Genomic DNA, 15,804 nt, shown 5'->3' on the forward strand with positions numbered 1-15,804 from the left:
TTTTCCTGCACAGAAACAAAATAACTCACCCAAATCTAATTATATCTGCACAAGTAACATCTGCCCCACCTGCAGTGCACATGGTTTTGCCCATCTAAGAAGGATTTTGTCAGAAAGAGTGAAATAGAATAAGGCCCATAGTGTAGATTTGCCTAAAATGTGATCATGATCAATTACCAAGGTTTGGAATACAATATATACTCATCTCAATAATAAAGTGGGGTATTCCATTAGGTTCTCTAGTTTTTTTGGCCGATATAAATGAGATGATACCATAATATTTGGCCATTAATCCAATTATAGCCCATTTTTTTGGTCTGAAAAATGTCCAGGTTTCGGATGCTAACACATGGCTTTTAGGCCTGGTTACCGAGGGCTATGAATTGGTTAGCCAAGGGTTGTGCAAAAAAGTGGATACCGACAATAGTATTTAACCCAGACATGTCCAAACTGTGGCCCTCCAGCTGTTGTGAAAATACACATCCCAGCATGCATTTCTTTAGCTTTAGTATTCCCTAAGGTACTTGTGTATTATCACGGCGCCCACAATGTGCCTCGTAAGGCATCTTATGGCATCACATTGCATGCCATATAGCGACATACAATGCATGCGATGCGATGCATTTTTAAATTGTACAAGCTCCCTTATGTGAATGTGAAATGCCCCCCATTGGCAACGCCACCCCCAGGATCAACGCCAACCCGAAGCGTGGTGATCACAGCAAGCCCGTGAGGGGTGGCGGTACGCATCCTCCGATCTTTTCATACTCCCACTATCCACATCGGTGTGGAGTTGATTTTAGATAGTGTGGCGAGCGCAGCGAGCCACCGAGCCCAAAGCATGGTGAGCGGATGCGTATTACTTTACATGTATTACGGCTGCGCTCGCCACGCTTTGGGCTCGGTGGCTCACTGCGCTCGCCACACTATATAACATTAACTCCACGCTGACGTGGATAGTGGGGTATGAAAAGGTCGGAGGACACCTACCGCCGCCCCTCGCGGGCTCGCTGCGCTCACCACGCTTTGGGTTGGCGTTGATCCTGGGGGTGGCGTTGACAATGGGGGGGGGGGCATTTAATATTGTAAGGACCCATCAGGGTGGTTGTACAATCAAAAATTGCATACCATCGCATCGTATGTATTTTATTGTACAATATCACATCGCATCGCATAGCATCGCATTGTATACCATATGTAGTGTTATGGTATACGATGCGATGGGCGCCATGATAATACACAAGTACCTTCCCTAATAGCAAAACTGGGGCAAGGCATGATACAGTTTCACAACAGCTGGAGGGCTATAGTTTGGACGGGCCTGATTTAACCTATTAATGAAAGATGCACAATGGTTTATCCTCAGTCAGCACAGTTCAACAAGGGCGACAGCAATGATAATATGTAAGACTGACAAGTTATTAGCGCTCTTTGCAGCATGTGAGTACTGGCCAAAGTTAACCATTACACAGTAATGTAAGTAAACCAGGGGTTAAAGTAGGCTGGAACGTGGTGGAATTGAGTTCCGTCAGTTCTATTTGGAGGTGGAACCCATTCCTTCTCTTTGGTCCATCTTACCCACATACAGAGCAGGTGCAGAGCGGCAAAGCATGTAAGTGCAGAGCAGTGAAGCACATTAGTGCTTCGCCGCTCATATCAAATGTGGCAGCCACGTGCAGAGGAGCAGGGTACCCAATATACTAGGAAGAGCCAGTGGCGAGCAAGCATGGCCACAGTCATACTGCTTGCACTAGCAATATTAACTATTACCCAACGCTGTTCCCTTCCCGTGTCCCAGAATGCAGCAAGTGGCCCTGAGCTTTCTGGGAGCAGCCAGTAGGAAAAAAGACCCGGCTACTGCTGTGGCACTTCTGTGATGTGAGCCAGAGCTTGCCACCTATTGATATATCATATGAGCCCATACCCCATGGATTCTGTGTCAGCTGTTAGTGTGAAAGAGGTGATTTGTGTATGTGTGCTGTCAGTATGTACGGGTTGAGATATTAGCGTGCATGTTGGGGGCGGGGGTGCATATTCCGAGTGTATGAGGAAGAGATGGGAAAGGAACAGGATATTTCTATACCATCTCTGTATTATCATCTGTTTTGTATATGAGTTTATTTATGGAGCTTATCATGCTATTCCACAGATGTTGAGCACATTCACATATTTACTTATTACAGTGAGAGTACGTGCTTATGACGGTTGGGACTTACAACTGTACTTATACTACTGGTTGCTAATATTGATATTTTTATCAATTTGCAGTAACTTTTATGTGTGAATTCATGTTATCATTGCCCAAACTTCTGGGGGTGACTACTCTCATGTATATTTTTATAACTGTCATTTTTATTTGTTAATAAACTATTTTTAAATTAATTTGCTACTTGCTTTAGTCTATGGGGTAAATTTACTAAGATGTGAGTTCTATTGAAGATGGGCTGATGACTTAGGCAACCAGTCAGATTCTACCTATTATCTTCTAGAAGGTGCTAAATAAATAATACGAATCTGATTGGTTGCTATGGGCAACATCCCCTCTTCATTAGAACACTCAACTTAGTAAATTTACCCTCCCCCTGATGGATTAAATATCAGGATATTTGGGGGTATTGGAATAGGTCAGCCAACCATAGGGTCAGCAATAATGAGTGGGTGAATGTATAATCACGTGGTTTTTTTTATAGAAATGAAGGTTGAAAACTATATGAGGTGTGACTACCTCTCGTACACTGACAGGGGCGTGGCAGGCCCGGTATACAATGTAAAATAAATTTGGGCACGAGTAGAAGTGGTATAGGGGAAGGGGGAAGGGAAGAAGAGAAAGAAAGGGGAAAAGAGGATACACGTTAGGTATGTGCACTGAAGGGGTAGGCCTTCCAGACCCACAGTGGGTGTTTGTGGTTAGTTAAGGGGTAGAATGTAACTGAGGGATAGCACGCTGTTTCCGGGCTCGGGAAAGATTATTATTATATTATATGCTACACTAAAGATAGAGGATACCACAGGGATGCTGCGGTTGGGAAAATAATCTATAGGATGCATAGCATAGAGGGGGGAAAAGTTTCTAGGGGTACATTTCAACGGGCTGTGTGCAATAGTTCAAGGCAGAATACGTCAGAGTAACATGAGAGGCCCTGTTAGGTGAAGTCTGTGTTGGTTCGCTGTGAATGTGTATGTGTTTTTGTCCTCGTTTGTGGGTTGTGTTTAGGGTATATAGTTAAAGGCAATTATGACGGGCATGTTTTTTTTTTTTGTGTATTATATTATGTACGCTAATGTATGTGTATGTGTTTTGTGTTTTTGATATGGAAAAAAATATATAAATAAAGACGCAATAAAAAAAAAAAAAATTACCCTCCCCCCCCCCATGTGTGTAGTGTGTCTCACTGGCACAAAGAGGGGAGTTGGGTATTAATTATCTGGTACCACACTTTTATGGAGGGACCAAGTTGAGGCCCATGGGTCTGCTGCCCTCCTCCTGAATTCAATTACCTTGATCCTCCTTAGTGCCATCTTCCCAGTAACAGGAAGAGGGCACTGCACAGTGAAAGTAAGGCCTGCCAGAGCCCTCTAGTACTCATGTGCCATCTTCCTGAATATCACTGGGAAGATGGAACCAGATTTGGAGGAAGGACTCACTTTCCTGATTAAGGTAAGTTTTTTTTTTTACATAATTTGCTTATCACACTGTTAACCCTTGTTGCAAATCTGGCCATCTTAGAAGGCTGAGTCTAGAGTCCGGAGAGTGGCCCTTATTCAGATCTGATTGCAGTACAAATTTGTTCTCAAAATGGGCAAAACCATGTGCACTGCAGGTGGGGCAGATGTAACATTTGCAGAGAGAGTTAAATTTGGGTGGGGTGTGTTTAAACTGAAATCTAAATTGCAGTGTAAAAAAAATGCAGCCACAGCCAGTATTTACCCTACACAGATATAAAATAACTCACACAAATCTAACTCTCTCTATACATGTTACATCTGCCCCACCTGCAGTGCACATGGTTTTGCCCATTTTGAGAACAAATTTGTACTGAGATCAGATCTGAATAAGGGCCAGTGTGTGTTAGTGGGGTGGAGGGGGGGCAGATTAGTTTCACCACCTTGCGAGGACCAGTTTATGCCCTGAAGTACTGTAGATCAAATTAAAAAGTTCATTTTATATAGTATAAATGCCTGTTTAGTATCCTCTAGCACAACAGCTGTGTTAAGTTTATCTTACTAAAATGTATTATAACTTAATTAAATTAGAGATGTGCACCGGCCACTTTTCGGGTTTTGGGTTTTGGGTTCTGATTCCCTTGAGGTTTTGGATTCTAATGGGTTTTGCCAAAACACTAAGTGTTTTGGGTTCTGATTTTTTTGTTAAAAAAGCATAAAAACTGCTAAAATCGCAGATTTTTTTATTTTATTTTGCTCCTAAGCTATATTAACCTCAATAACATTCATTTCCACTCATTTCCAGTCTATTCTGAACACCTCACACCTCACAATATTGTTTTTAGGGCAAAAGGTTGCACCGAGGTAGCTGGATAACTATGATAAGCCACACAAGTGTGCGGCACAAACACTAGACTGATATGGCACACTTAGCATACCCTCTAGGCTGATACTGCACACCTAGAATTACCCCTGGACTGATATGGCACAGGTAGCATCACCCCTGGACTGATACGGCACATTTAGCATCACCCCTGGACTGATATGGCACACTTAGCATCCCCCCTAGTCTGATACGGCACACCTAGCATCACCCCTGGACTGATATGGCACAGGTAGCATCACCCCTGGACTGATACGGCACATTTAGCATCACCCCTGGACTGATATGGCACACTTAGCATCCCCCCTAGTCTGATACGGCACACCTAGCATCACCCCTGGACTGATATGGCACGCTTAGCATCACCCCTGGACTAATACAGCACACTTGGCAGCACCCCATGAATTATACGGCAGACTTGGCTTACCCCAGGAATTATACGGCACAGATGGTGGCACCCCTGACCTGATACAGCACACATGGAATTATACGGAACAGATGGCGGCACCCCTGGACTGTTACGGCACACATGGCGGCAGGCATGGAATTATACGGCAGACAAATTCCTGCAGTAAAAATAAAAATGTGTATCCTTTAATTATAAAAAAGAGCAGCACACCTTACTTAGCAACACCCCATGAATTATACAGCACTCTTGGCTCACCCCTGGACTACAGCGCATTTAACAGCCCTTGCAGTAAAAAAAACACCTTAATTTTATTTTCATTAAAAAAAAGGGCAGCTCCCCTGGTCTGATATGGGACACATGGGGCACCCCTGGAATTATACGGCACACATGCGGGCACCCCAGGACTGATACAGGACACATGGGGGCACCCCTGGACAAATACAGCACACATGTGGGCACCCCTGGATGGATACAGCACACATGTGGGCACCCCTGGACTGATAGTACTGGTAGCCAGTGAAAACAGCAGATTGGAATTATATACTGCGATAAATACTGGTAGCCAGTGGAAACAGCAGACTGGATTTTTATATACTGTGATAAATAATACTGGTAGCCAGCGGCAACAGCAGACTGGAATTATATACTGCGATAAATACTGGTAGCCAGTGGAAACAGCAGACTGGATTTATATACTGTGATAAATAATACTGGTAGCCAGCGGCAACAGCAGACTGGAATTATATACTGCGATAAATATTGGTAGCCAGTGGCAACAGCAGACTAGAATTATATACTGCAATAAGTAAAATACTGGTAGTTACTGCCAGTGGCAACAGCAAACTGGAATTATATACTGTGATAGGTACTGGTAGCCAGGGGCAACAGCACACTGGAATTATATACTGCAATAGGTACTGGTAGGCACTAGCCAGTGGCAACAGCAGAGAGCAGACTGCAGCAGACACTAGGCAGTGCAGGGCAGGCAGTGGCACTAGCAGCACCAGTGGACTATCACACTGTGACTGACTATACAGGAGCAGACTCAGCAGAGGCAGGCCCCAGCACAAAGGAGAGACAGAACACAGCACCAGTCATCCTTGCAATGGTGATGTCTTGATCACTGAGCAGAGACACAGTACACAGCAGCACGGGCCCCAGCAGAGACCACACACAGCAGCAGCACACCCTTTCCTACCCTTCTCTGAGATTGGAGTGAAGATGGCGGCGCGAGGTTGCGGAATTTAAGGGTTCCGTGATCTCGCGAGAATCCGACGCCGGGCGATGACGTTTTGCCCGTGCGCCCGGATTCGAGTCAGGCGGGAAGCGCCGAGCGCTGCTCGTATCCGGGCCCGGATTGATGATGTCCGTGCGGGCTCGGATCTGGGGAATCCGAGCCCGCACATCTCTAAATTAAATAAGCAAGTACCGGTAGTAATGACAGCTAAATGAGACTTGGCAGTAATATGCAACTTTATTTAAGACCTTTTAGGTGTCTATTTCACTGCAAATACCATTGAAATTATAAAGGTAATCAATATATCAGGACCCCTTTATCTGCATTAAATAAAATGAATTACTAAAATAATCATTGCTTCTGAAAAAGGTTTTACTTTATGTGTGTACAATTAATTCCTGTTAACTGTACTTCTTATAACCTAATCCAAGACTCAATCATGCACATTTAATAGTTTTAATCCTTTTCTTAATTGAAACATGTATGAAAGTCAAGGCTCCGTTATGCACCATTTATTGCAAATTGGAATGAAAGAAAAATAGTTTGAGATATTCATCACCAAGACTACAGCTTTGCACAGAACCTCGGGTTTCCTGAAACAAATATACAGTATATGCACATAACGTTGCATAGATTTGATAGAATATACCGTATATACTCGAGTATAAGTCAACCCGAATATAAGCCGAGGCACCTAATTTTACAACAAAAAACTGGGAAAACGTATTGACTCATGCGGGACCCTCACTCGAGTATTAGCCGAGGGGGGCCTTTTCAGCATAAAAACTGTTCTGAAAAAGTAGGCTTATACTCGAGTATATATGGTATGTCTATTATTAGCATTGGTTCTGAGACTTATTCTGCGCTGGGCTGTCACAGACTAATGTATCCTGGCTATAAGGCATTGGGCCTGATTCAAGTTGATCGTAAATGCAAAATATTTCTTAAATGGGCAAAACCATGATGCACTGCATGCCGAGCAAATGTGGCATGTGTAGAGAGAGAGAGTTAGATTTGGGTGGGGTGTGTTCAAACTGACATCTAAATTGCAGTGTAAAAATACAAAAGCCAGTATTATTTACCCTTCACAGAAACAGAATAACTCACCAAAATACAGATGGAGTGCCTCTCGCTATTGCAGGGGATGGCAGAAGATTCGCCAGCCGCCATCCCCCGCCAGCCGCCGTAAGGGTCTGGGTCGCCCCGGTCCCTGCCGCCTTGCCGCCCCCCCCCCCCCTAACCCTGTCCGTCTCCCTGAATCGGAGACGGTCAGGGTTCCCGTCCCCCCGCCGACGGAAAACTAAGACGCGCGTGCGTGTGAGACGCACGCGCATCTCAGTCAGATGGAGCGTCTCTCCACCGGCAATCGCCAGCGGACAGATTCTGGCGATCCCGGAGCAATAGCGAGAGGCGCTCCATCTGTATAACTCTCTCTGCACATATTATATCTGCTCCACCAAATGAAAAAGATTTTCGGTTGCGATCAACTCTGATTCAGGCCCATTGTACAGATATCATGTGGGCATACACAAGTGATCAGATAACATTTTGTTCCTCTTTTGGCATTCCTCTAAATGTATAAATCAATTAAATTAAATAATCAAAGCATCTGTAATCACTATTTTGCTATGGTTTTCCTGAAAAAAAAAGCAAAGAATCACAGTGAAGAATTTATAATTGTCTCTAATAATTATTTCTAATAATAATAATAAGGAAAATTCAGACCTCATGGGCCAGAAGTACCATTTTTAGGTCCCCTTCCTTAAACACATACAGTATAGGTACATTTTTTGGTTAGTACCCGCACAGGATTCTCCAAAGGTCTCAAAGACCTATATCTGATCAAAATGCAAAGTGGATTTATTTGTACAGTTCCAAATCCTTATTTGTATAGCCCGACAAATGTCAGTGCTATTTTTGAGAGGTTCGAGGTGCTCCCCTAAGTCAGAAATAAACTGAATAACACATGTAGAAGAAAGAAAAGAAGACTTCTTTTGGGGGCATGCTTGGTAGATGTTATAGGGTATGTGTTATCTAGGTGACTGTTTTTGGTGATTAGGTTATTCAATTTAAAACGTAACTTTTAATTCGTTTCTAACTAAGAAGAATTGTGATCAAAGGACAGTATATGCTATCCAAGACGTGATAAGCACAAATTACATTACATACAAAACATACAGACAAACCAACATTAATCTAAAAAGCAAATGACTGCACCCCTGATTGCAGCAGAGAGAATTCGGGTAATATGTAAAAAATATAAATGGCTAAATTGCACCAATGTTCATATCAGTGCTGCACGCAACATTTGTAATGGTTCCTTTTATAAGAAAACACATACAGTATATGCAACAATCACATACTGCACATATACAATGTAAAGTAATGCAGTTTGGAGTGCCCCTATGTGCAAACAGTATAAAATCACAGAAATAAAGACATAAAATAAGAGAATAAATAGCAAATACTGTATACATAATTATATTTTCTAGCATGTATTTCTGAAATGCATATGTTTTATAAAGATGGCCCTTTAAACATTACTTCAATATAGCTATAAAAGGAAATGCTGTCCCCTTAGACATTGGGAAACATCAAGGTTAAATAATTGCAAAATTATACTTCCTTATATCGAAGAATTTGTAAAGATAACAGGCACCACAGGCTTAGGAGTGATGTTCCCCTCTTTAAATGCTCATGCACCAATGTAATTAGCAATCCCTTCAGAAAGGTGACAGAAAAAAATGCCTTCACATGATACTATGCTGTGGGGGCTTCTAGTTGTATTTGTCAGTGGTAATCTGGTCCAGTGTTCTGCAGAAGCTAAAGAATATAAAAGATACATATATGTGTGAAATTAAATCACACACATATTTACTTTTATGAGAGAGCGCCACACAGCTGAGTATAATTAATCAATTTATTTTGTTATTAGCATATTAATAAATGTATTCTTATATATAAAAAACATACAACAGTTATAAAAACATGATTAAGAATTTGATTAAGAATTATTTGAAACAATATATTCACTGGAAACCCCACTCCGATGTTATTTATATTTCAATTATTCCAATTTTAGGAAAGCACAGTCCCATGCTGTGTGTAATGAACAGCAATGCAATATTTTGCGGCTGTTTAGTTGGTTTGGTAATGGTATCCACAAACAGTTTGTGATCCTTTATGCAAATATGGCAAATATATATCCACTTTAATATTGGCTTGTATAGTAATAATTTTAAGGATAGGATGATGCTGTGTTTATAGAAGGTGTCTGGAGTAACCAAGGTTGGTTAAGTCGGACGGCTCCAGCTCACCTGTGCGGCTATCGCCGCTTGATGTTGTACTGCTAGATGACGTTTGAAGGCAGGGAGTGAGCCATCCGTCTCCGCTTCAGGAAGCCACCATACAAGTGGACTCGCCAGGAGGATCAGATGGTAAATTGAAGCCGCAAAGTGTTTTTATAATGAAGACCAGCCAGGATCTATTTCAACGCCAAAAAGGATGTTTGTCGGCAGGGAGTGTAGATATTCCAGAGACCCCTTAACGCATTTCTCCATTGTGGGTTAGGTGTAGTGGTTTCATCAGAAGTAGTGAGTGAGTAATTTATGATGAAACCACTACACCTAACCCACAGCGGAGAAACATGTTACGGGGTCTCTGGAATATATACACTCCCTGCCGACAAACATCCTTTTTGCATCCCCCAAACCTAGCCCTAGGTACCATTGGAAAGATGAGAGATTCCTCATGCAACAAGCTCAGACCATTCCATCTGTATAGCTGTTTTTGGGTGCTACAGCTGAAAAGATGAACAACTGATGACCTTCCAAGCATTCCACTGCTGACAGAAGTTCCAACCAGCTTTTGGACCTCCATCAGGAGGAGATACAGTCACTGAATCAGACTGCAGAGCAGATAGCACAGCTGAAGAAGGCAGGGGACATGGCTGGCCACTAAGCAATTGCTGGCTTGTGGGATTCTCTCTCCCTCATCGCTCTAGTACGCACTGCACAAATTTGGGTTGGCCTACTGGCATCCCCACCTGCAGCTACTTATAACCACTCAAATATGTGTTGACGGTGTTGCTTTGTGTTATTGTGCTACTGGGTGTGCCCATCTCCCTTTCCTATGTCCCTGGCTTGGCTCCTCCTCTTTATTTGCCCTTGATATGTTTCTATCTGCCATAGGTCTCTCTCTCTTTCTCTCTCTCTCTGCCCAGGGTCTCTTTCTTCATCATATATCTCACCCCCTCTCTGTGCCCCATGTCTCCCTCGCAGTATCTGGTCTAACTCTCTCTGTAACTCTCTCTACCCCAAGCCACTTTCTATCTCATTTATCTCTTCCTCTCCCTGTACCCCATGCCTATCTCTCAATTTCTGTCCCATATCTCTCTCACTATCTCTGAACCAGGTCTCTCTCTCTGTTTCCCTCATTATCTTTTCCCCAGGATTTCCCCCCTCTCTGTGTGCCCCATGCCTCTCTATCTCTGACCCATCTCTCTCTCTTTTTCTCTGTACCAGTTCTAATGTCTGTCTTGTGCTCTCTTTCTCTCTTCTCCAGGTGTCTCTCTCTCTCTCTCTCTCTCTCTCTCACTCATTGATTTTATTATTATTATTATTATTATTATTATTATTTATTATAGAGCAACACAGATGTTTTAAAGGTTAACACTAATGGGCTCTATTCCCACCATAACCCTACATTGTAAAGGGGCCTACACACAGAGCGATATTCAGCCACTTTCTGAGCGATTTTACATAATCATTTAGAAGTGGCTGACTATCCTGTATTTGTAGCCCACACAGTGTCAGTGATACATAACAGACCTGCTGCTTATTGTCGCTCAGAAGGCCCACACATGTCTGCGTAGTTGGTGGCCTTAAATGTGTGGAAATTGTGCCGTATATTTGCGCTTGAGTGGATTTTGTCCAGGTAGTCCAGGTTGCTTGAGTGAGTTTTCTCCAGGTAATTCAGTCTCCTGCCACAATCCAAAAATATACTGGTAGGTTAATTAGCTCCTGACAAAAAGTGAATCCTAGTGTGTTTTTGAGTTCATATTTGGTAGGAAACATAAAGTGATCTGGGGCTACGTTACCATTGATGATAGAGTTATAAAGGAAATGTAAGCGAGGAGTCACATTGAGTGGCAATAACTAGGCTGCCGAATATCTGTCTGGGCCCGGCGACTTCCCAGATGGAAGAGAGGCAATTATATTAGATATTTCCAAATCAGTCATAGGAGCCATCAATTGTTCCCTATCTGAAGATGTTAATTTATTTGGAGCTAATTGAAATAGAAACATAACTTCATCATGTGACTTGTCAGGCAAAGCTGTGTCTAAAGATTTGGGTACTTGTGCAGTTTCACGGTGCCAGCATGGCCGTGCGCTACTTCCGGGATGGCGCTCGTCAGACGTTCTAAAATAAACTCCATGACAACGTGGATAGTTCATACCTCCACTATCCATGTTAGCATGGAGTTGATTTTAGATAGTGTGGGGAGCGTAGCGCCGTGAAACTACACAAGTACCAAGATTTGAAATATGAAAAAAATGTATTCTTAATCGCTTCAGATGTGGTGTATGCATCCAATGGTTGTTTAGTCAAAGTTATATGTTTGAGATCTGGAACAGTTTTAGACATAGTCGCTAATAAATTCCCAGATAGGTTGCCCCATTCTGTACATAAAATATCATACAGTGATTTAGCTTCTTTATAAGAAGCTCTGTTTTGTTCTGAAGAATCAATTAGTAAAGGAGCGCATACACGCTCCGTTGTGTCCGGCTCCGTTCTGTACTATGCGATGCGCGCTCCCACGCATCACATAGTACGGTACAAAAAGTATGTGCTGCACATACTTTTTGAACTAGCTACACATCGTATCGGATCAGAGTGCATGCACAATGCATGCACAAGGCATGCGATCCAATACGATGTGTACTTTAAAAGTACAGAACGGAGCCTCAAAACGGAGCGTGTATGGGCTCCTTAAGGCAGAATAAGTTTCAGCTTCCCTATCCCTGGCCTGTGTGAGTTTTACATGCAACATTTTCTGTTGATAACTAATGTGGAATATAATATGACCGGACCGGATTTGACGCCTGCCAAAACAAGTTTATGTCTTGACTTTACTCCAAATTATCATTTGTGTAATTCTGAAAGGTTTGAGTCAGATGTCTTTTGAAGTCATCTGAGCTAAATAAATAATCGGAGAATCTCCAGTTAAAAGAAGTACATTTTGAGATATTCAATTTGAGAGTGAACCACATCAGAGTGTGGTCCAATATCAAAATATCCCCTACTTCCGCAGAAGCACCCTATGTAATAATGTCTAGGAATTAGCCAGTAGTCTAGAGATGAGGGGTGACATTTAATGAGATGCGAAAATATGATTTTTGCGATTTTATTTGCCAAAACGGGCGAAATCGCCCTTTTTCCCGAATTCGCATATTTAATGAGATGCGAAAAACAAAAAACGGCGATTTTTAGTCGCGCTGGAACTCGCATCCAGATGTTTTCCCATTGAAAAGTATACAATTCGCATATTTAATTAGATGCAAATTCGGGAAAATGTGTCTAAAAATCACCAAACATTTAGACCAGGTTCTGACAGGCGAATTGGCCAGAACGCTGCACAGATCATTGAGATCTGTGCATGGTCCTGTGTTAAAAAATGTGTTAAAGTGTTTTTTGAAAAAAAAAAATGGCGTGGTGTCCCCCCTCCTGAGCATAAACAGCCCCGGGCTCATTGAGCCGGACCTGGTTCCAAATATACGGGGGGGCAAAAACCATAGGGGTCCCTCAGGTCCAGCTCAATGAGCCCGGGGCTCGTTATGCTCAGGAGGGGGAACCCCACGCCATGTTTTTTTTATATAAGCACAAAATCACACGTTTTCTCAAATTCGCACATTTTCATGCCTAAAAATCGCACATTATCACACTTTTTTTCCAGAATACGCACCTCATTAAATATGAGAATTTGCGATTTTAAATAGTGCAATAATGGTCGATTTTTAAAAAGTGCTTTAAAATGTATTTTTTTTTTTTTTTTTTTTTAACATCAATATTTTTATTGAATACAAATTTAGAGGGGGATACAGAAAAAAGAAATAGGGTAACAGGGATAGTGGGTACAAGTGTGTGTGTGGGGGGGGGGGTTAACATCTGCAATCATACAATACAATCAAATTAGCAAAGAAAGTATGCTAGGCATAGAATACAAAGCAGGCAGGTCATAGGATCGGCAACAACTAGAGGCATACGTGCCGGGTGTAATAGCCGTAGGCCATGGGTGTCATACACTTTCCATGACTGGTGGGCGGAAGGTTAGGCTGGTAAAAATGTGTCAATAGCAGGTTATGCATTGCTTGGAGGTATCAAAACTCACTCATTAAGGCTAAATTGGCGGGGATCGCAGAGGGACGGCTTAGGGAAATATCGTGAACCCTCTCCGTCAGTGATATAGTCTTGCCAATAGGACCAGCGCACTAGTGGGGAGGTAGATGAGTAGGAATATGGGATGTATTCTGTTTCCATAGTATAGCTGAAGTGGACTTTTTGGATAACCTTCTCAAGCCGGGGGGGTGTAGGCTGTTTCCAGCATTGAGCCAGGGCTGAGCGGGTAGCAATTAGAATGTGCCCTAAAACATAACGTTTACTAGTGGGAATCGAGTCAGGGAATATATTTAGTAGCGCCACCGAGGGGGAGGGGAGCAGTGTAATATCAAGAACTTGTTCAATTAAGCCAAATACATCCTTCCAATAGCCAGTGATGGAGGGACAAGACCAGAATATATGGTAGATGTGGCCTATTTCTCCACACTGCCTCCAGCAATACTTGGAGCAAGAGGGCCAAAAGGAGTTTAGTCTGTCTGGAGTTAAATATAGCCTATGGATCAACTTTATATGCATCTCGGCATGATTCAAGCAACGTGACATGGAGTGGGAGGATAGAAAGACTTTACTCCACTGGGCATCTGAAAGTGTTAAACCTAAGTCAGCTTCCCATTTTTTCTGTGCGTTTGATTTAGGTATATCGGATAGGTCTAGTTGCATTTTGTACCAGAAAGTGATTTCTCCTCTAGACTGCGATTGGGTGAGACGAGAGTAGATTTGTGGGGATAGGGTGTTTTGTGGGCCTGATTGGCGGGGGATACTTTTCCACCAATGACATATTTGGTAGTAGTGAAAGAGTTCAGACCCCGGGATAGAGAATTTATTCTGTATTTGGGGGAATGATAGCAAGCATTGGCCATCTAGAATATCACCTAGTTTAGTCGCTCCAGAAGCAATCCATTGCGAGAGGCACAGATTGGGTATCAGCTTGGATATCGTCTTCAGGGAAATAAGTGATAATTGGGATGTAGAGTGAGGGAGCTTAGTAGCTAGAGAATCCCATACTAGGAGGGAGGCTTGGGTGGAGGGGAGGAGTGAATGGGTCTTGGGCCTGAGGGATTTGGGCATCCTGAAAAGATCTTCAGCGGGGAACGGGACATAGGATCTTTCGAGCCCTACCCACCTCGATTCAGAGTTTGCATTGGAGAGGAGTTTTAGTTGGGCCAATTTACAGGCATTGTGATAGAGACTCAAGTCTGGAAGAGTCAGACCACCCTTGGCCTTAGGGAGGACCATTCTGGAGCGGGCCAATTTGGGGGGGCCAGAGGACCAGATGTATTTAAGCATGATTGAGGTGCATGTGGCAAGTTCTTTTTTAGGGAAGACATAAGGGATATTACGAAATATATACATCAATTTAGGCAGGAGAGACATTTTGAAGGCCGCCATACGGCCTAACCATGAGATATCGAATGCAAGCCAGGACTTGGTGAGGGCTGTTAGGGAACTGAGCAGGGACGGAAGGTTTACCTCAAAAACTTTCTTGGTGTCAGCAGGGATATTTATGCCCAGGTATCGGATGGACTCAGTTTGCCAATTATAGGGGAATTTAGAGTGTAGTGTGGGTGAAGAGCTAGCAAGGTTAATGGGGAGGGCATCAGTTTTTGTGGTGTTAAGTTTATAGTAAGATGCTTTGCTAAATAAATCGAGGGTGTTGTGTAGATGAGGTAGGGTTGAGGAGGGGTCAGAGACAAAGAGGAGGACATCATCCGCGAAGAGGCTCAGCTTATGCGCGGTGGGGCCAATCTGTATTCCGGGAAAAAGGGGGTCTTGGCGAATTTTAGTTGCTAGGGGTTCGATTGACAGCACAAAAATTAAAGGTGAAAGGGGGCAACCTTGTCTGGTGCCGTTTGAGATAGAAAAGGGGTCGGAGAGGAAGCCGTTGCTGAACACTCGGGCCGAAGGAGTGCTATAAAGAGCAAGGATAGACGATAGAATTCGGTCTTTGAAACCGAATTTGGAAAGGACTTCGCGCATATAGAGCCAATTTAAGCGATCAAAGGCCTTCTCCGCATCTAATGACAGCAGGAGGAGACCCTGGTCATCTTGCAAGGAATCAATTAAGTTAAACACTCTGCGCGTGTTGTCAGATGACTGCCTTCCAGGTACAAACCCAGTTTGGTCCGAGTGTATCAGCGAGGGCAAGTAGGCATTAATCCGTACGGCAATAAGTTTAGCAAATAGTTTGATGTCCCCATTGAGTAACGCTATTGG

Source organism: Crinia signifera, chromosome 2, assembly GCF_055691185.1.
Source record: "Crinia signifera chromosome 2, ASM5569118v1, whole genome shotgun sequence".
Lineage (NCBI taxonomy): Eukaryota > Metazoa > Chordata > Amphibia > Anura > Myobatrachidae > Crinia > Crinia signifera.